Raw genomic sequence first — 21513 nt, 5'->3', positions numbered from 1 at the left:
CCTGTAAAGAGTTATAGTACTGGAAACTCACAGGGGCAGTTCTATCTCACCCTATAGTGTCACCAAGTAATCATCTAAAGCTGTCTGCATTTTCCTAAATACTGGGAAAAATAAAATGAAGAAATCAGTCCTGCTATGGGATTCCTGGGAGTTTGGATGGCATAGCTATTATTCATTGGGCTGATATTTGCAAGGTCCACAGTTCTAAAACACCAATCACTCTGTAGGAGAAAGACTTGGCTCTCTACTCCTGGAAAAAGTCTATCTCAGTAACCCATGGAGGTAGTTCTACCCTGTCCTGTAGGGTCACTAGCTATGAGTCAGCATCCCTGGCAGTGAATTTTAGATAGGGTTACTCTAAGGAGTCCTGTTTGGTCAGGTATCCACCCACTCAGTGGGGGAAAGAGGTGGTGGTATGTTTCTGTAAAGATTTACAGTTCTGAAAACCTTTTTGGGCAATATCACTATGAAAATTACCTGCCACTGAGGCCAACCCAAATGCTCAAATACAGTTGTTTGGTGTTTTTTTTTGGTCCAGAAGAAAGACAGTTTTATCTGTGAGATGTGTAACACGTAGGAGCCAGAGACTTGCTTCTCTGCTGCCTCCCTGAACAAAGAAAAGAGGGTGTTTGATATAAGGAAGGGATTGGGGAAAAGAATAATAGCTTTCATTTAAGTTATTAATAATCTTGCAACTAAGTTATGGGATTTTGTTCAATAACTATAAGAACTTCTTCCTTATGCTATGTTCTGCTCTGATGGTTGGTGGTCATTGCGCTGTGAGTGGGAGCAGCACAATGGAACGATGTATCTTGCTTTTTCCTGGGGAATCAAAGAGCAAGTTTCAGTCCAGTAACCCTTTAACAAGCACTCCTGTTCTCTTGCTTAAAATCACAAGCTATTCTTTGTTTCTATTGTTACTGCTGAGGAAATTATAGTAAATTACACTAAACGACTAAAAGTCTTAATAATTCTTAACTCACTCTTCACTATTTTACTATGGATGGATTTAATATTCCTTTTAAATTATTTCATTAAAGGTTACCTTAATCTCTTACTTTGAAAGGGGTAACAACAAAGGCAAATTGATTCATGATAAATTCTTTTCAAATTACAAAGTTAAATTTCAAAAGCAAAGAAAGCTATGGAGGACAACAGAAAAGGGGGTGAAGGGAGATACTGAGAAAAAACAAAAAAGCTATGGAGTCCCTGACTTTCACCGAGGTTTGACGTGATATAAGCCATTCCACTTTATCCATTGGAGCCAGAATTGACTGAACAGCAACACATTTGAAGATCAAGAGTGGGAAGGACACAAAACCATTAAAAGAGATATATTACAAAACACCATAACAAATTGGGAGAAGAGCACAACTAAGTTTGACCAAGAGAGTGATTGCCTCACAGCAAAATCTACTACTCTTAAAGAAGTAATGAATAACACAGGTAAAGAATTGTATCTGACTTCCAATGAATTTATGCTAAAAATATTTTAAAACAGAGGTAAACTATATGATTTTTCAATGTATTTTTTATTTGGAAATGTGTAATGATCTAACTATTCCTTGCATTAAAAAAACACAAACAGCAGATACGGCCATAAAACAAAAAGCTTAAGTTTGTTATGCCAATTTTCAGAGACAATTATTAATCATGTTACTGGGGGCTCATACAACTCTTATCACAATCCATACACCCATCCATTGTGTCAAGCACTTTTGTACATTTGTTTACCTCATCATTCTCTAAATATTTGCCCTCTACTTGAGCCTTTGATATCAGCTCATTTTTCCTCTCCCTCCATGCTCCCCCCTCTCCAATGAACCCTTAATAATTAAGAAATTATTATTATTTTATCATATATTACACCATCCTATGTCTCCCTTCACCCACTTCTCCACTGTCTGGCCCCCAAGTAGGAGTTTTATGTAGATCCTTGTAATCTGTTACCCCTTCAGAGACAATTATTATTAATTGTTGATGTTTTCCATTTTATGATGAATCTTTAGAAGGTAAAAAAAAGTTACTAATGAGGACTTCCAGCAAGATGACAACTGAATAACACATACCAAAGGGACTCTGCAGAAATCAGCATCAGAGAGTTACTAAGAGGGAAATTCCACACTGCTGGATCACAGGAAGAGCATCATAAAGATAAGTAGGCACCGATCCACTAGGTTTTTGAGGAGCTGGGGACTTTTGTCTTACCACAGTGGAGGCCAGCTAGGGTCTAACCTTAGCCCCAACACTGTCTTGGCCAGAGCTGGGATCATTTGGAGGCCACCCAAGAGCATTATATCAATACAGACATATTTTGCCACTGCCTTGGGGCAGGGTTTAAACACCTCCAGCCCCTCTGTCAGGAATTGGGGTTCAGCTATCCTGTTACTTTTGTTTCCCTCTCTTCTCTCCCCCACCCCCAATCTCAGTGGGCTGTTTTCGTTCATTTTCATTTTCTCTTCCCTTTTATCTCACACACCACTGCCAACCTCCAGACCATTCCCCTTAGCCTAGGAAATTTACACCTGCCCTCAACCCACCTAGTAGAGTTCAAGTCTCTTTAGTGTAGCCTGAATTGGGGAAAGTATACCCACCTTCCTCCAACGCCTTCCTGTTCACCTTTTGCCAGAAAAGTCCTGTTCACCCTCCTCTGGAGGAAATATCAGCCATCTTCCTCCAGGGGAAATTCCACTGGCCTGCCCTCTGCAGGACCTAACATGTGGACGGGGATCTCCCACCCACATTTTCCCTGCCTTCTGTGGCACTCCAATTGCAGTAGGCACTCTTGCATGCCCTGTGAGGTTCCCCAAGCTGCCATGGGCCACACCATCATGGCTTCTTGTGAGATCATTCAGTGCAATACCATTCTCGCGGGTCCACAACCATCCATCCAGCGTCCTCTAAGAGGACCAACCAACTTGCCCTCCAATACTAGAGACAGAGTGAAGTCACAGGAGGATAAAGCATTAAGCCAATTCCATAGTGCAATTAGCTACAGGTATTTCAAAGAAGCATTCCTATGAGTCTTCCATAAAGAGCCCAGTGCTCTCTGAGTCTCTGGAAAATTGCACCTGGCTCTTCTAAAACAACACAATGCAAACACCAACCAGTGCAAATGACCTCAAAGAAAAAACAAGAGAAACAAAAGGCAATGTCAGAAAATGTCCTGAAGGTAAGCTGAAGAAAACCTAAGAGTTATGCCTGATCCTATGAAGAGGAACAACATCAGAATAATTGGATTACTGGAGGAAGACACAACAAAGAAGTCACCTACAAAAATAGTGAGAGAATTCTTGGAGGAAAACATCCCAAATTTAATGAATGAAAACTAGGCAACCACTCAGGAGGCTGAAAGAACACCAGCTAGACTAAATCCCAAGTACAAGTCACCAAGGCAAATAATAGCTAAACTATCCAACTTTGCGGGAAAAGAGAAAATCATGAGAGGCGGTAGGGAAAAGCAAGCAATCATAGATAAAGGATCCCAAATAAGAATATGCTCAGACCTATCTGTGGACAATATAAAGAAGAGGAGAGAGTGGAGTAACATATTTCAAAAATGGAAGGAAAATAACACAAACCCAAGAATACTCTATGCAGCCAAATTATCTATCAAGATAGATGGAGAAGTAAGCGTCTTCCCAGAAAAGGAAAAACTCAAAGAATACATAAGAACAAACCTAGCCCTACAAAATATCCTTTCCGACCCAGTATCGGCAGAAGAATAGCACTCACCAAGCACAAATAAGAGACTGCCACATATAACAACCCCACTCAGTGGACAACAAAGAGAAAACAGCTCCCAAGATAGCTTAAGGGTGAAAAGAAGCCAAGAATGAAAATGAAACACACACACACACACACACACACACTAAACTTATAAGAACGGGAGTTATGAAGACACCCAACACAAAAGATATAAGATGACATGACAGAGTCCACAGTGGGATGTAACATCCCTGAATATCAATGGATTGAACTAAAAGACTGAGGATAGCAGACTAGCTTAGAAAACACAACCCATCAATCTGCTGCCTACAGGAGACACATCTCAAAACTACAGACAAAAATAGCCTGAGAATCAAAGGCTGGAGAAAAACATACCAACCAAACAGCAATTCAATGAAAGGAGGGGTTACAATCCTAATCTCGGATAAAATTGAGCTCAAAGTGCAAACCATAAAAAAAATAAGGAGGGGTACTATATAATACTTAAGGGAACAGTAGACAAAGAATCAATAATGATTTTGAACATAGATTCTCCAAACGAGAGACCTGCTGAATACGTCAACCAAATGCTCCAAGAAAATGAAAAAATAAATCACAGTCTCAAAAATTATAGTAGGGCACTTCAATAAACTGCTATCTGAGAAAAACAGATCACATGGAGAGAAACTCCACTAGAAGGCTAGAGATTGAAACACTACGATTAGACAATTTAACAATAGACAATAGATATTTACAATATTTACAATATTTACAATAGACAATATTTACAATAGACAATAGATATTTACAGAGCATTTCACTCAAATACAAAAAATCCTCATTCTTTTGAAGACCACGTGGCACATATTCGAAGATAGATCATATGCTGGGATATAAGGTGAATCTGAATAAGTTTAGCACTTTGATATGATACAGACCTCTTTCTCTGACCACTAGGCCATGAGTCTGGAAATCAGCGAAATGAACATGAAGAAAACAAGAGCAAACAATTGGAGGATGAATAAATCACTCTTGCAAAAGGAGTGTGTACTGTCCCAGATCAGAGATGAAATTAGGAAATTTCTAGAAACCAATGAGAATGAGGACATGATGTACCAAAACTTATGGGACCCAGTAAAGGCAGTTATCAGAGGAAGTTTCATAGCAATACATGCACACACGTATGATTGATATGCTGGCACAAATTTTTCAGAAACTAGGCAGAGTCAACAAGACAATCCTACTAATAGCAAAAGAAATAATAAAAATCAGGGCTGAGATTCAGGATAGAGAAAATAAGAAAACTATGGAAAAAATTATTGCTGCTAAAAGTTGGTTCTATGAAACAAAATCAATAGACTGCTAGAAAACCAAAGAAAGGAGCAAATTTCAATAGCAAGGATAAGGGATGATAGAGGGGACATAACAACAGATCCTAATGAAATCCAAAGAACTATTGCACAGTACTACAAAGGAGAGGGACATGTCTGATCAGAGCACATAGGAGCAAATGAAGGGACAGGAAGGAGAATGGAACACATCCTGGCCCACCAAGCCTTGAGGATGATATTCCCGTTCAGAGCAGACAACGCACAGAGAGGACCATAGGCCAGCCCCACTATGAGACATGATGTCCCTCACTGACCCATAGTGCTAGGCGGGACAACACTGGAGACATAGTGAATGAATTGCTCCTGATCTGACCCCACCATACTGAGGCGAAACACTAAGGGTATGTAACAGAATAGCAAAGGGAACAGAGCAATTAAGTCCCAAGAGAATACCAAAAAATAGACTGTGGGGCCAGGGCATGGCACTCATGAGACTTGACCAGAAAACACTCCTAAAGGCCAATAAACAGACCTTGAACTATTAACAGGCTTTTCTCCTTTTTTGGCATTGGTTTTTGTTGTTGTTTTGTTGCTTTGATTTGCTCTGTCTTGTTTTTTGTGCATATTATTATCTTTGCAGGTCTATCTAGATGAGTTAGGCAGGATAAACAATCTGGAAAAAAAAGAACGGGACCGATGGTTCTGGGGGTATATGGGAAAGGGGGAGGCAGGGGAAAGGAAGTGGGTATTACCAACTCCTGTGACAAGGAAACAAGTGTTCCAAAATCGATGGTGAGGAGGGTTTAGGAGGCCTGGTACGGCTTGATCAAGGGCAATGTAACTGAGAAGAAATACCAAAACCCAAATGAAGGCTGAACATGATAGTGGGAAAAGAGGAAAGTCAAAGGAAATAGAGGAAGGAACTAGTAGGCAAAGGACATTTATAAAGGTCTAAATATAGGCATGTATATATGAAAATATATATATATGATGAGGAAATAGATCTATATGCATATAGATTTACGTGCACTTATCGGTTTAGTATTAAGGTAGCAGATGGATATTGGGCCTCTCCTCAAGTACTCCCTCAATGCAAGAACACTTTGTTCTATTAAACTGGCATTCCATAATGCACCCTATCCCAATTGCTGAAGACAAAGCGGGTGCATAAGCAAATGTGGTGAAGAAAGCTGATGGTGCCAACTATCAAAATATATAGCATCTGTGGTCTTAAAGGCTTGAAGATAAACAAGCGGCCATTTAGCTAAGAAGCAACAAAGCCCACATGGAAGAAGCACACCATCCTGTGTGATGACAAGGGGTTGATGGGATCAGGTATCAGACATCAAGGAACAAAAAATCATATCATTGTGAATGAGGAGGAATGTGGAGTGGATACCTAAAGCCCATCTGTATGTAACGGGACATCCCCTTACAGAAGAATCACGGGGAGGAGACAAGCCAGCCAGGGTGCAGTACAGCACCAATGAAGCATACAACTTTCCTCTAGTTCTTTAGTGCTTCTTCCCCCACCCACTATCATGATCCCAATTCTACCTTACAAATCTGGCTAGACCAGAGGATGTACGCTGGTACAGATCAGAGCTAGAAAAACAGGGAAACTAAGACTGACAAACCTCTCAGGAACAATAATGAGACCAGAGATACCAGGAGGTAAAGGGAAAGGTGGGGGGGATAAAGGAGGAAGTGATCACAATGATCTACATATAGCCCCCTCCCTGGAGGACAGATAACCATGAAGTGGGTGAAGGGAGACATTGGACAGTGTAAGACATGAAAAATAATAATAATTTATAAATTATCAAGGGTTCGTGAGGGAAGAAGAGTGGGAAAAGGAGGTGGAAAAAATGAGGAGCTTATACCAAGGGCTAAAATAGGAAGGAAATGTTTGGAGAACGATGATGGAAACAAATGTACAAATGTACTAGACACAATGGATATATGTATGGATTGTGATAAGAGTTGTAAGAGCCCTGCTATAGTTTATTGTGCCAGCCTGGCCGAAAAACACAAGTAGGATTAACTGAAGGTCAGAGGGATAAATGGCTCGGTGAGTCTCACCTTGGTTGTTCTGTGCCTCAGTTTAAAGGGGTACACTACCTGTGGGATGCCTAGCCTGTGAACTGTGTCGCTGTAAGTTGAGGTCCCTTTAAGCCCACACGATTGGAATGTTCATCTCTGGAGCTGGGGACTGACAGTTGATGACAGTTGGGGACCTGCCTTGCTGTTTGTTGCCTGGGTATGTATAACCCAGCTCTCTCTACAGAAGGGGACTGGCAACTGGCAGCTCTCAAGTCTTGAAAGACTGCTAGTGTCTCACTGCTTTATAATTTAACTGTTAATTTTTTGTATTATCTATCTGTATATAATTTAACGGTTCATTTCTTGAATTATATCTATCTTTATAAATATATTTATATATAATTACTAGCAATCTGGTTTGTCTCTCTAGAGAACCCTGTCCAATACAAGCCCCCAATAAAATGATTTTTTAAAAAGATGGTGAGAATGGCAGAGAATGAGTAGTGAGTTCTTGCTTCTGTTGATATAGGGTTGAACCAACTCTACTTTAACAACAAACATCAGCAAAATGTGTTTTTAAAAAGTTATATTGAATACAGCCTTGTTTGTTCCCTTAAAAAGTTACTTATATTCCTGCTCAATATACCAAAATTTATTATTACATAATAATATATTGTATCACATATTGATATTCCACCTTTAAATCATATCAGATATTTTTCTACAATTGTGATAGTAAAGGTTTTATGTCAACTTGGCTGAGCCAGCATTCTCAGAGATCTTGTAATTAGAATATAGTAATCCCCAATGGTAAGATATGCTATCAGCAGTCAATAAACTGAAAGACCCCTTCCTTAGGAGTGTGGCCAACTTCCAAAACAAATGGATACTTGGGGGAAACCGGCTTACTTTGCTGGATCTAGATGCTGCATATGTCTCACCAATTAACCTGCACAGTTTTAAATTTGAGTCCACAGCCTATTGTGTTGCCTGCCAATCCTGAGATATAGCATCAATTTGCATGCTGCATCCTGACCCTGGTTTCATTTACTTCTGCATTCAGAATCCTGCTGTCTGACCTGCTGATAGATATTGGGTTCATTAGCTCCTATACTATGAAAGTCAAGAGAAGCTTCGAGCCTAACATCTGACCCATGGTCTTGGGGCTTGCCTGCCTCTACACTTGTGTTATAAGTATATAAAATAAAAAATATGTATTAAAATATATACAATGTATAAACATAGTATATTTATAACTACTGTATATACTCAAAAATATGCTGACCCGAGTATAAGCCGAGTTACCTAATTATTACCTGGGAAATCAGAAAAACTGATTGACTCGAGTATAAGCCTAGGGTTGAAAATGCAGAAGCTATTGGTGAGTTTCAATAATCAAAACAAATGAAAATAAAATTACTAAAAATTGAGACATCAGTGGAATGATGTATTTAAATATTTATTTTAAATAAAAAACATAAATAAAAGGACAGCAAGTCATTTAACATTGGTAAATCAGCATAGTAAGTGGAAAATAGGCTCAACAAAAACAATAAGGTATCAACAATGATACCTTAGGAGTACTATTCCCTGAGCTCAATCAGCAACCAAGCTAAAATGTAAAGAGTTAAAATCCTCCAAGACTGCATTCCTCATCATCATCCATATCCCAGTGCAGAGCTTCAGCTGGTGTGAGGTCATCATAGACGCTGTCCTCACTGAGATCGCCGTCATCACCATCACTGCTGTCATTTTCATACAAAGCGCAGTCCTCACTGCCACCCACAGCATTACTAATACTACATTTCTGGAAGGCATATCGCACCATGTCTTCTGGAATGTCTTCCCATGCATCTCGAACCCACTTTGTTATTAACTCTATGTCAGGCTTCATGAGATTTCTCCTTTTGTTAGTCGGGCTTGACCAGATGACATCCATTCATGCCACATCCTTCGCACATGGTGTTTAAAAGCCTTATTCAAAGTACATCCAGAGACACTACGGGTGCTTCTGTCATAGGACGGCTCTGATTGGTTAAATGTGAGTAAATAAACATTCAAAGCCCTTCAGTGTCAGCGGGGCTTTGAATGAGCAGCAGACAAATGGCAATCACCCACGAGACAATGGGCGCTCGACCCATTACCTCGGGGGACCCAGGGAGATGTTTCATCTCACTGGGGTACCACTGACCTGTATATAAGCCGAACCTCAGTTTTTCAGCAAGAGTTTTTATACACGAGTATATACGGTATATAACTGCACATATAGCAGTGTGTGTGTGTGTGTGTGTGTGTGTGTGTGTGTGTGTGTGTGTGTGTGTGTAAAACGAGCACTGGTGGCATTGTGGTTATGTGTTAGGCAGCCAACCTAAAAGTCAGCAATTCAAAAGCACTGCTCCATGGGATAGATACAAACAAGGCTTTTATGTCTATAAGTAGTTCTATTCTTGGCAACCCAGAGAGGTAGTTCTATCCTGCACTATAGGGTTGCTATTAAGTCAGAATTCACTTGATGGCAGTAAGTTGGAGTTGTTTAGATACAAAACTTGGTGGTGTGGTGGTTGCACATTGGGCTACACTCTGCATGGTCAGCAGATTGAAACAACCAACAGCTCCATGGGAGAAAGACTGGTATTTGTACTGCCATTAACAGTTACAGTCTTGGAAACCCACAGGCAGTCACTATGAATCAGCGTTGACTCGATGGCAGTAATTTGATATAGATATATAACTGCTTTTGTTTCTCTAGAGAAGTCAGCCTAAGAAAACAGGGTAAGTAAGTATTGCTGTTTGTGGTGTTGGTGTTGTTAAGTGGCATCAGGTGGTTCCAAATCACAGTGATCCCAAGTCTAGGAGAGCAAAACACGGTCAGGTCCTGAACCACCCTCGCACCGGTCCCTATGTTTGAACCCACTAGTTCTGCCACTGTGCCCATTCATCTTGTCAGGGGCCATTCTCCTTATTTTTTATGACCCTTTACTTTATCAAGAGAAATGTCTTTCTCTAGCAGCTGGTCTCTCATGAGAACATGCGCAAAGTATGTGAAATACTATCTTCATCTCTAAGGTGCATTCTGGCTGTATTTATCCCAAGACAGGCCTGTTGATTCTTTCTTTTTAAAAAAATAAATAAATCCTTTTCTTGGGGGCTCTTGCAGCTCTTATAACAATCCACACATCAATTAAATCAAGCACATTTGTTCATATGTTACCATTATCTTACCTAAAACATTTTCTTTCTACTTGAGGCCTTGGTATCAGCTCTTCTTTTTGCCCCTTCTTCCCCCACCCCAGCCCCCATCATCTTGAGCCTTTGATAATTTTTGCATTATTTTATTTTCATATTTTACACCATCTGCTGTCTCCCTTAACTAATGTTACTGTTTTTCATACTCATGGGGGGCGTGGTTTGTAGGTAGATCACTGTGATAGTTCCTCCTTTCTCCCACTTCCCCCTGCCCCTTCTCCCTGGCTCATGGTATCACTACCCTCCTTATTGGTCCTGAGTGGTTCGTATGTCCTGGAATCTGTGTGTCAAAAGCTCTTATTTGTTACAGTGTACGTGCTGTAGTCAAGCCAGATTTAGAAGGTAGATCTGGGGACATGATAGTGGGTGGGAGGAAGCATTAAAGAACTAGAGAAATGTTGTGTTTCATCAGTGCTATCCTGGCTGGTTCATTCCTTCCTTGTGACCCTTTTGCGAAAGGATGTCCAATTTTCTACAAATGGACTTCGGGTCTCCATTCCAAACCCCCTCATTCACATAAACATGGTTGGTCGTCGAACCCTTGTGATCATGTGGGTTGGAGTGTTTCTTCCATGTGGGCTGTGTTGCTTCCCTGCTAGATGGCCCTTGTTTAACTTCAAGCCTTTAAGATTCCAGATGCAATGGTCAGCACCATCAGCTTTCTTTACCACATTAGCTTATGTACGTACCCCTTTTGTCTTCAGTGTGGGGAAGGTGAGCATCACAGATTGTCATGTTATTAGAACAAAATGTTTTTTCATTGAGGGAGAACTTGAGTAGAAGACCAATATCCGTCTGCTACCTTAGTACTTAACCTATAAATATATGTACATAGACCTATATCCCTATCATTATATATTAATATAATTACATATGTACATATCTATGTTTATACCTCTATAAATGTCTTTTGTCTCTTAGTTCTTTCCATTATTTCCTTTTACTTTATTCCTGTCCCACTATCATGTTCAGCCTTCATTCGGCTCTCTTTATTTCCTCTCGACTACATTGCACTTGATCAAATCACACCAGGCATTCTATGCCCTCCTCACCATAGATTTTAGATCTCTTGTTGTTCCCTTGTCCCTGGGTTTGTTGGAACATCCTTCCTTTCCACTACCTCCTCCTCTCTCCTGTCTCCTCCAAACCATTGGTCCCATTGTTTTCTCCTCGGGACTAATTATCCTGCCTATCTTAAATAGATAGACATGAAAAATTCAAAATACCCGTTTGAATAGTTTCAGGTCTGTCTGTTGACCCTTATGAATGTTTTTTTTTTAAATTGGGTGTGAGTCAGTGCCAAGCTCTGCCCCTGAGTTTGAAGTCTATTTTTAGAATTCTTCAGGGACTTTGTTGCTTTGCTCCTCTTGCTGCTCTGTTATCCTCCCCTCTTGTTACGCCCTAGTGTGGGGTGGTCAGACCAGCCACAATTCCTGAACTGTGTCTCCGGTGCTGCCCTCATAGTACTTTGGGTTAGTATGGGGACATCGTGTCTCATGGTGAGGCCAACCCTAAGATCCTCTCTGTGCATTGGCTGCTCTGAGTGGGAATGCTGTCCTCTAAGCTTGATGAGCCAGGTTGCTGTCCTCTCTCCCTCTCTCTTTCCCTTTTAATTTTCTCCAGTGTGGTTTGGGCAGACCTGCCAGTCTGCCCAGGCTCTATCTTCAGTTCTGTCCTCTGTAGTGTATTCTTCTGGGGAGGGGAGTCAATGTAGCTGTGATAGGGGCCATCCCCACAGATTTACCTAATGCAACATGTCATTTGACATTTTGACTGTTGCTTCCATGAGCTCAGCGCATTGCCCACTACATCACCAAGAATCCTCATTATACTCGACCTTAAATTAATGAAAACATTTTCCGCTTCACAAACAGTTCAAGAACCTAAAAGTTTAACTCATTTGATCAACTCTTTTGCTTCTGGTGTTCTATATTCCTTCCTGAATTTCTATGGTTTCATATAAATAATCAGCTTTCTGCATGAAATATTCTCATTAGCATGTCTTGTGGAACAGGTCTGTTGGCAACAACATATTTTACTTTATCTATACTTTAATTTTGAATTATTTTTACCAGGAAAAAATTATGAGTTGGCAATTTATCCAGGCATTTAAATATGCCACTTCATTGTATTCTAGCTTCATTATTTCAGTTGAAAATTCATCCATTATCTTGCTATCTTTTCCTTGAAGGTAATGGATTTTCCCTTCCTCCTCCCCCAACACACACCATTTTATTTCTTATAAGATAGTCTCTCTGTCTTTTGGTTTCAGAAATTGATATTTTATGTGCCCACATAAAGTTGTTGCATTTAAGATTTGCAGAGCCTCTTGGATGTCTGTTTGATATGCTTTCATTTTTATGGAAAATGTTATACTATGTTCTTTCAAATATTTCCCTGTCTGATTTTCTCCTTCCTCTCCTTATAAGACTCTAATTATACATAGGTTGACCATTTCACGTCTCTGCTGCTCCTTTCTGAATTTTCTATCCTCCTTCTTATTCAACCCCCCCCCCCCTCTCTCTCTCTCTCTCTCTCTCTCTCTCTCTCTCTCTCTCTCTCTATATATATATATATATATATATATATATATATATATATAGTTAGTTAGTTAGTTAGTGTGTGTGTATGTGTATTTTCTATGGATACTCTTCAAATTCACTAAATCTCTTGAGGTAGCTAGTTCATTGTGCCAACCTGGCTGATAAATGCATGTGGGATTAATTGAAGGGCAGAGATATAAATGGTTCAGTGAGCCTTGCCTCTTGCTCTTTGATCATCGGACCAGCATGCAGCTGCCTTGCTCTACAGAGGACTACCTGGCAGCCCTCAAGACTTGAAGGACTACCAGTGTCTCACAACTGTCTCACGGGAGTTACTAGCACTGAGCCATTTGTATTGCTTTATAATTTAATTAGCTGTTTATTTCCTATGTTGTCTATCTATCTATCTATCTATCTATCTATCTATCTGTAATTATTAGCACTCTGGTTTTGTTTCTCTGGAGAACCCTGTCTAACACATACCTTTTCTGCTGTCTAAATGGTTAATTTATGTGCTAATACATTAGTTTCAGTCACTAATTTTTTTTTTCGCCTGGAACTTTTATTTTAGTTGAGCCACAGTCACTAAAATTTTAAGCTATGTTCTTCATCCTACTTTTTATAAATAAATTCTAGGTCATTATTGAAATATTCCACCTTTTTAATTTATTTTCTTGAACAGATGAATTATGGCTATTTTGAATCTCTACCTGATTCATTTGTCTGAATGACTTCTAATTCAATATCTGAATCACTTGTGTTATTTATTTTTTTGGCTTTCCAATTTTGGGATTGATTTTTTTACCTATATATCAAATTTTCAAGAGATATATGAAATTGTATATTAAAATTGTATACTTAAAGAGCTTTGAATTATGCTATCTGTCTCCTCAAAGGACTGAATTTTCTACTGAAAATACAAGCAGAATCCTTTAACTCTATTCAGGGCTGATGGTTCTTTCTGCCCTACCTAACCCCTCCCCCCCACCCCCACCACCCCCCATGCCCTAGGTGCTGCTGAGTAGATTCCGGCCGTTTTCTTGACTGATAACCGGAAGACTGGAGGTTCAGGTCTAGTCAGGGGCACTTTTGAAGAAAGGCCTGGTGATGTATTCCTAAAAAATCAGCCATGGAAAATCCTACAGAGCAGCTTTACTCTGAAAAATAGAGTTAGCATTTGCTTTCTCAGGCTGATTAATTTCAGGTGTACCCTTACTCCTAGGAGACAGTCTTCTCCGGACTAAATAAAAAACAAAGCCACTCCAACAGGTCTTCTACTTAGTCCTGCCTCTGGCCAGCATCATATGGCTGCCGAAATCTTATTCAGATCTTTATTCCCAAGCCTCTGCTGGCTGCTACAGCGCCTTAGAGTCTCATGGGTTACATGCACGATTTCAGAGTGGGTGAGGACCTTGAGAGGAGCTGGGACAGATACTTATGAGCCCCTCCTCTGTGTTCCATCTGCTTTTGGAGTTTGCCCTCAAGTCCTTATCAGTCCTTTGACAGTTCTAGACACAGACCTCTTTTTCCCCCTCCTATGGATTGAAGCCTCCTGTGAGGACTCTGTTTTCTGATATTGCTAATTATTCAAGGAGGTGACACTTTATTTAAAGCAAACAAAATAAACAAACAAACAACAGCAAAAAAAAAAAACTCGGTTTATTCTGGAAGAGTTCAGGTGATGTTTTTCAGACCAGATCTTCAACAGATGATTTCCTTAAGGACCTCAGCAGAAGACCTGCTTGAAGACACAATTTAACTACTAGCTCTTCTCCCAACCTCTGCCCTGGAATCGTACCGAGAAGAGTCATCTGTGAAGGGCTCCCTAAGCAATGTGATAAATCCCATGTCTGTGCTGATCCACCCAACTCCCTCCTGGACCGCTTCCTGGAGAAACGTGGAAGAGGGAGCCCAGAACCTTCTTTCTTGTTCTAACATCTTACTCACACTGCATCAGTAGGTGATTAAAGGTTTACTTATTGATTTCATTTTGGATCTTTGTCCCAATGGATTACTCTGACATGTGACAGCTAATTCCCACTCCTTAGTATTTCCTGCACTATACAATATTCAAAATCTTTTTTTCTTGGAGTCCTGAAATTTGTAAGGGTGTCAAGGAATTTCGGATGTTTATTCATCTTGATAAAAAATTGTTGGATCTTTTCAATAGGAAGACTTCAAGTCATTTTAAAAATTCTATTTCTTTTATTCTTCATTTTTATTAGTTCCTCTAATTAAGTTGTAAAAAGTAGTGTAAAAATATTGTTTTGTTACTTTGAGGACTAAGTTGTGCTGGCCCAAGTCATGACATTTCCAATTGTCTCATAAGCATGTGAAAGTTGGACCATGAATAAGGAAGACCTAAGAAAAATCAATGCACTTGAACTATGGTCTTGTCAAAGAATATTGAAAGTTCTACAGACTGCAAAAGAGCAAACAGATCTATCTTGGAGGAAGCACATCCAGAATGCTCTTTAGAGACAAGGACGGCAAGTCTTCTCACATTCTTTGACATGTTGTCAGGAGAGACCAGTCCCTAGAGAAGGACATAATTCTTGTTAAAGTAGAAGGGCAAAGAAAAAGAGGAAGGCAATCCACAAGGTGGATTTACACAGTCGCTGCAATAATGGGCTTAAATGTAAGAACAACTCTGAGCATGGCACAGAACCAGGCCATGTTAATTCTGTTAATCACAGGGTCACTATGACTCAGAATAGACTTGATGAGATGTGGGATTAACTGAAGGGTGGAGAGATAAGTGGCTTGGTGGGCCTCGCCTTTCTAGTTCTCAGGTTTTTTGTTTTCTGGTGGTTGGACCAGGGTGCAGCTGCCTTAGCCAGTTCCCTGCTTCAACTGGAAAGACTCACTTCCTTCAAGACATCCCTGAGGAGAAGTCGCATGGACCTACCCCAATGCAACCCTGGGTGCTGGAGCAGCCACGTGAAGACCCCTGCCAGTGCTGAGATGCTTACACACTCACTGATTTGGCTTTCTTCCTGCAGTTGGCATCATTGCATATGTGAGATGGAAGAGGACTTTGTAGATTGGTGTCGGCTCTATCGGCTAATGTTGGACTTAATGGGTTTGGACAGCCTGGGTTGGGATGCTTTCTTAATGTACACTAACCCTTTATATAAAACTCTCTCTTATATACATATGAGTTACTGTGGATTTGTTTCCCTAAGTCACTCAGACTAACACACTTGACAACACCTAACAACAACATTAGTGTACATTTGTGATAGATTTTATTTCAACTGGGTATGCCAGGTTAGATCATAGAGTAATATGATCTAACATAGTGTGGTCAGCTCCATGATGAGATATTCTGTGAAGCAGCCCATAGGTTGTTGTTGTTGTTGTTGTTGTTAGGTGACATCAATTTGGTTCCAGCCAATATGCACAAGAGAATGAAACACTGCACAGTCCTGCACCATCCTCATCATTGTTGCTCTGCCTGAGTCAGTTGTTGCAGCCACTGTGTCAACACATTTCCTTCAGAGTATCCCTCTTATTCACAGCTCCTTCACTTTACCAAGGATGATGCCCTTCTCCAGAACTGGGCTCTGCTGACCATATGTCCAAAGTATGTTAGATGAAGTCTTCTCATCCTTGCCTCTAACAAACAATTCTGGCCATACTTTTCCCAAGACAGATTTGTTTGTCCCTTTAGCAGTCAGTGGTATTTTCAATATTCTTCTCCGGCTCCACAATTCAAATGCACCAATTTTTCTTCCATCTTCCCTAAAGTCCAACTTGCACATGCATATGAGACAATGAAAAATACCATGACTTGGGTCAGGTTCACCTTGGTTCTCAGAGTAACACCTTGCCATTCAATACTCTAAAGAGGTGTTGTATTTTTGCATCAGCAGCAGATTTAATTAATGCAACTTGTCTTTTGGTGTCTTGACAGCTTTTGACATCAATGCTACTTCCATGAGCATTCAATGTGGATCCAAGCAAGACACAATCCTTGGTTCCGTCAATCTTTTCTATGTTTAGAATGATGCTAGTTATTGGTCCAATTTTGAGGATTTCGGTCTTCTTAACATTGAGTTGTAATCCATACTGAAGGCTGCACTTGTTGATCTAGATCAGCCAGTGTTTCAATTCCACCCCATTCTCAGCAAAAAATGCTGTGTCATCGGTATATAACAGGTTTTTACTAAGGGTTCCTCTATCCTAATACCACATTCTTCTTCATATAAACCATCTTCTCTGATTATTTGTTCAGCATACAAATTAAACAAATACAGTGAGAATACAACCCTGCCGCACCCTTTACTGATTTTGAACCATGCAGTATTCCCTTGTTTTGTTAACACAATTGCCTTGACACATGTACAAGTTCTGCAGGAGTGCAATGAAGTGTTCTGGAATTTCCATTTTTTGTGTTATCCATAGTGCATTTTGGTCCACACAGTTGAATGCCTTTACATAGCATAATCAATGACACAAGGAAACATCTTTCAGGTATTCTCTGTTTGAGTCAAGATTCTCTTAAAATCAGCAATGGTATCCTTTGTTCCACATCCTCTCCTGATCTGGACTGAACTTCTGGCAGCTTCTTGTCCATTTGCTGCAACGATTGTTGGATGAGCTTCAGCAAAAATTTATTTGCGTGTAATATCCATGACACTGTTCTATAGTCTGAGAATCCTGTTGGGTCACCTTTCTTTGGAATAGGTACAGATATGGATCTCTTCCAGTCAGGTACCCAAGTAGCTGTCTTCCACATTTCCTGGCAGAGAGGAGTGAGTGCTTCCAGTGCTTCTTCAGTTTGTTGAAGCATTTCAATTGGTGTTCCCTCACTTCCTGGAGCCTTGTTTCTAAGCTAATGCATTCAATGTCGCCTGAGCTTCTTTCAGTACCATCGATTCTTGATCATATGCCACTTCCTGACTCGTTAGTTTTGAACAGTGATAGAGTCTTTCCATATTCTTTGGATGCTTCCTCCACCTTTCAATATTTTGCCATAGAATCTTTCAATCTTGCCGCTCAAGGCTTGAATGTTTTCTTCAGTTTTTCCAGTTTAAAATATGCTAAGCCTGCTCTTCCTTTTGGGTCTTTTAACACTAGATTTTTGTAGATTTCATTATAACATTTGACTTCATCTCAAGCTCTTTGGGTTTTTTTTTGAAATGTTCTATTCAGCTCTTCAACTCCATAATTTCTTTCTTTGCCTTCTCAGTTTTACAATTAAGAACAAGTTGTAGAGTCTCTTATGATATCCACTTTTATATTTTCTTCCTTTCCTGTCTTTTAAATGACCCTTTGCTTACTTCACGAATGATATTCTTGATGACCTCCCACAGCTCATCAGATTTTCTGTCATGTGTGTACAATGGGTCAAATCTGTTCATTAGACTGTCTTTAAATTCATGTGGGATAGACTGAAGGTCTTATTTGTCTCTCATGGCTTATTTTAATTTTCTTAAGTCGTAACCTGAGCACATATATGAACAATTGATAGTCTATTCTATATAGTACCCCTGGCCTGGTTTTAGCTGCTAACACTGAGATTGTCCATCATCTCACCCCACAAGGGAGTCTATTTGATTTCTGTGTATTCCATTAAGAAAAGTCCATGTGTTTAGTTGCCCTTTGTGTGGTTGAAAATAGGTATTTGTGATGAACAAGTCATTGGTCTTACAAAATTCTACCATGGGATCTCCAGCTTCATTTCCCTCACCAACTGCTATACCATCATCTTTGTTTCCAACTTTGACATATCAATCACCAATAATTATCAATCCATCGTGATTGCATTTATAATCAATTTCAGACTGAAGCAATTGAACAATTTCTTCACTAGCTCTTGTGATTGGTGCACAAATTTGAATAACAGTTGTATGGATTTGATTTCCTTGATGGTGGGAAGATGTAATCCTATCATAGATAATATTGTACTTCAAATTTTATTTTTGGGATGTCCTTTTTGACAATAATTTCAATACCATTCCTCTTGATTGTCTCATTCCCAGCATAGTTAAGTCATATGATTTTATGTTTGAAAATGACCAATACCAGCCCATATCAACTCAGCAGTGCTTAGGATATCAATTTTTATGTGTTCCATTTCATTTTTCACAACTTCCAATTTTGCTAGTTTCATACTTTGCACATTCAAGTTCCAATCATTATAAATTTTGAAGCTGTTTCTCCTTACCTTGTTTTGTACCTTATCAGCAAATTCCAGAGACTCCACTTCTATAGGTCCCACTTGTGTCACTACAGTCAATTCCACTCTTATCACAATCAATTCCATTCTTAAAAAAATCAGCTTCGACGCAAGGAGCCAGAGGAGCGCCTGCAACCTGAGCACCATGTAGCCTGCGCTCCCAGCGGTGCCTTCTCCCGGAGACTCCTTGCACCTCTTCAGCTCAAAGAATCATTCCAGGATTTACGTGCCAGGGTGGTGACTTCACACGTCATAATGGCACTGATGGCAAGTCCATCTATGGAGAGAAATTTGAAGATGAGAACTTCATCCTGAAGCACAGAGGTCCTGGCATCCTGTCTATGGCAAATGCTGGGCCCAATATGAATGGTTCCCAGTTTTTTATCTGCACCGCTAAGACTGAATGGTTGGATGGCAAGCACATGGTCTTTGGTCAGGTGAAAGAAGGCATGAACATTGTGGAAGCCATGGAGCGTTTTGGTTCCTGGAATGGCAAGACCAGCAAGAAAATCACCATTGCTAACTGTGGACAACTCTAATTAAATGTGATCTGGATTTTCATGTTTTATCTTGAAAAAAAAATCAGCTTCTCCTCATTTATATTCAAGTGCCCTTTGAACTGAGGTGCCAAGGCTCTGGAACTATCTCTGACAATGTTCTTCCATTTATTAGGCCTTAAGAATCTTAAAAAGTTTTTAAGCAATACATAAGGTTTTCAGTGGCTGTTTCCTCCTAAGTCTGCAGCCAATTCCTTCTTCATCGTCCATTCTTGGTCTTGAAGCTCCGTTGAACGCTGTTCACTGTGGGTGAATCTGTTGACAATGGAAATGCCAGTGGCATGACTTTTAGCATCACAGCAACACACAAGCCAGCACAGTATGACATATTGACTGATAAATGGTAGAATAAAATAATAATTATGCCTTTAAAGTAAACCAGGGAAATATATAAACTATAGTTATAAGAATGGATTTTGAGGTCACGTTTAATTGGAGCCTCAATCTCAGACCAATTTGTTCTTATGAAATAGCCCTGCTCAATACCTACCCCTATTAAGTGATCACTGAAGATATGGACACTGGAGCAAAGCGTGGTGAAGAAAACATATGGTGCCTGGCTATTAGAATGGGATCTTAATGGCTTGTCTTCACACAAGCAGCCATCTAAGGGAGGCATCAATTCAGGTTCATGAAAAAGCATACCAGCCTGTATAATCCAAGAACTGTAAACAACCCCAGAGGAGGGAATAATATTAATGCTTAAATTCTGAACACCCAATTTGCAGAAGTCTGTGGATGACAGCAAAAACCCAAACCCATTTCCAGGGTCTACTGAGCCACTAGTGAATCCCCTCTGACTATGGACTAGAGATGGGAAAGCCTTGTTACCAGACAGAGTACATTGCAGGATGGCTTACTGAAAGTCTAGTTAGGACACATGGTGACATCTTGTCAGTGGTCTCCCTCTTGATTCAAGGTATAATTGTTCCAGTTTTCAATATTTTCTGTTTTGTTGTGGATTGGTTGAAGTCTTTCTCTGTTTCATTCTGTCATTATTGTTAGGCTTTTTTTTACTCCATCTTGATTTTTGTACGATTTTCTGTATATGAAACCGATATTAGATACACCTATAGAGACAGCAACTAGATCAATAGATTCAAAGATATCTGACAGGGGAGACTGGCAGGAAATGGGGGCTAATAGCAACGAGTGCAAGGAAGGAGTGCACTAGAATTGCTTGCAGTGACAGTGGCCCAACTCCTATGAATTTTGAGCTACTGGAATGTATGATGATTATATGTTGATGAAATTATGAAATATCAACTACTTATCAAAAGTTTAAAAAGATTTCAAATCATATAATACATTTGGTGAGTCTGTTGTACAACCTCTTTAAAGTATTTAGTAGCAAAAATATTACGTGAGGACTAAGGTATGCCTGACCCAAGCCATGATATTTTTACTAGCTTCATATATATATGTGAAATCTGGACAATGAACAAAGAAGACCAAATAATTAATGCATTAAATTATGATGTTAGCTAAAAATATTAAAAATACCATGGACTTCAACTGTCAAAAAAATATTGCCTTTATCATGCTTGGTAAAATGGAGGCACAGTGGCAAAGAGGAAGACCTGGGACAAGAGGGAGTAACACAGTGACCACAACACTGGATTGAACATAACATTTATGCAGACGGTGTAGGACTGAGCAATGTTGCATTCTGTTGCACATGTTGATTTCTGAGTCAGGACTGACTTGATGGCACCTAACAGCAAACACTTTCTGAACACCTTTGTGCCTGATGGCTGTTGCTGGTAGGTGACACTGAGTCTAATTCACTTTCACCCAACTGCCGGAGTCCCCAGGACTCACTCATTCTGTCCTATGAATTCCCCAGAAAAAGCTGATAAAAGACCAGTGAAGATATAGTTAAGCTGTTAACTTCAAGGTCA

The 21513-nt window shown here is 39.9% G+C and overlaps 1 pseudogene; it reads left to right on the top strand.

The window, feature by feature from the left end:
* The window catches only part of LOC142442312 (peptidyl-prolyl cis-trans isomerase A pseudogene), a 77182-nt pseudogene extending 57588 nt beyond the window's left edge, over window positions 1-19594 (top strand).
* Window positions 19595-21513: the final 1919 nt, after the last annotated feature.

The sequence above is a fragment of the Tenrec ecaudatus genome, chromosome 3 (genome assembly GCF_050624435.1).
Source record: "Tenrec ecaudatus isolate mTenEca1 chromosome 3, mTenEca1.hap1, whole genome shotgun sequence".
Lineage (NCBI taxonomy): Eukaryota > Metazoa > Chordata > Mammalia > Afrosoricida > Tenrecidae > Tenrec > Tenrec ecaudatus.
Note: the sequence above shows the minus strand (reverse complement) of the source record. Positions and strands in the feature narration are given on the sequence as shown.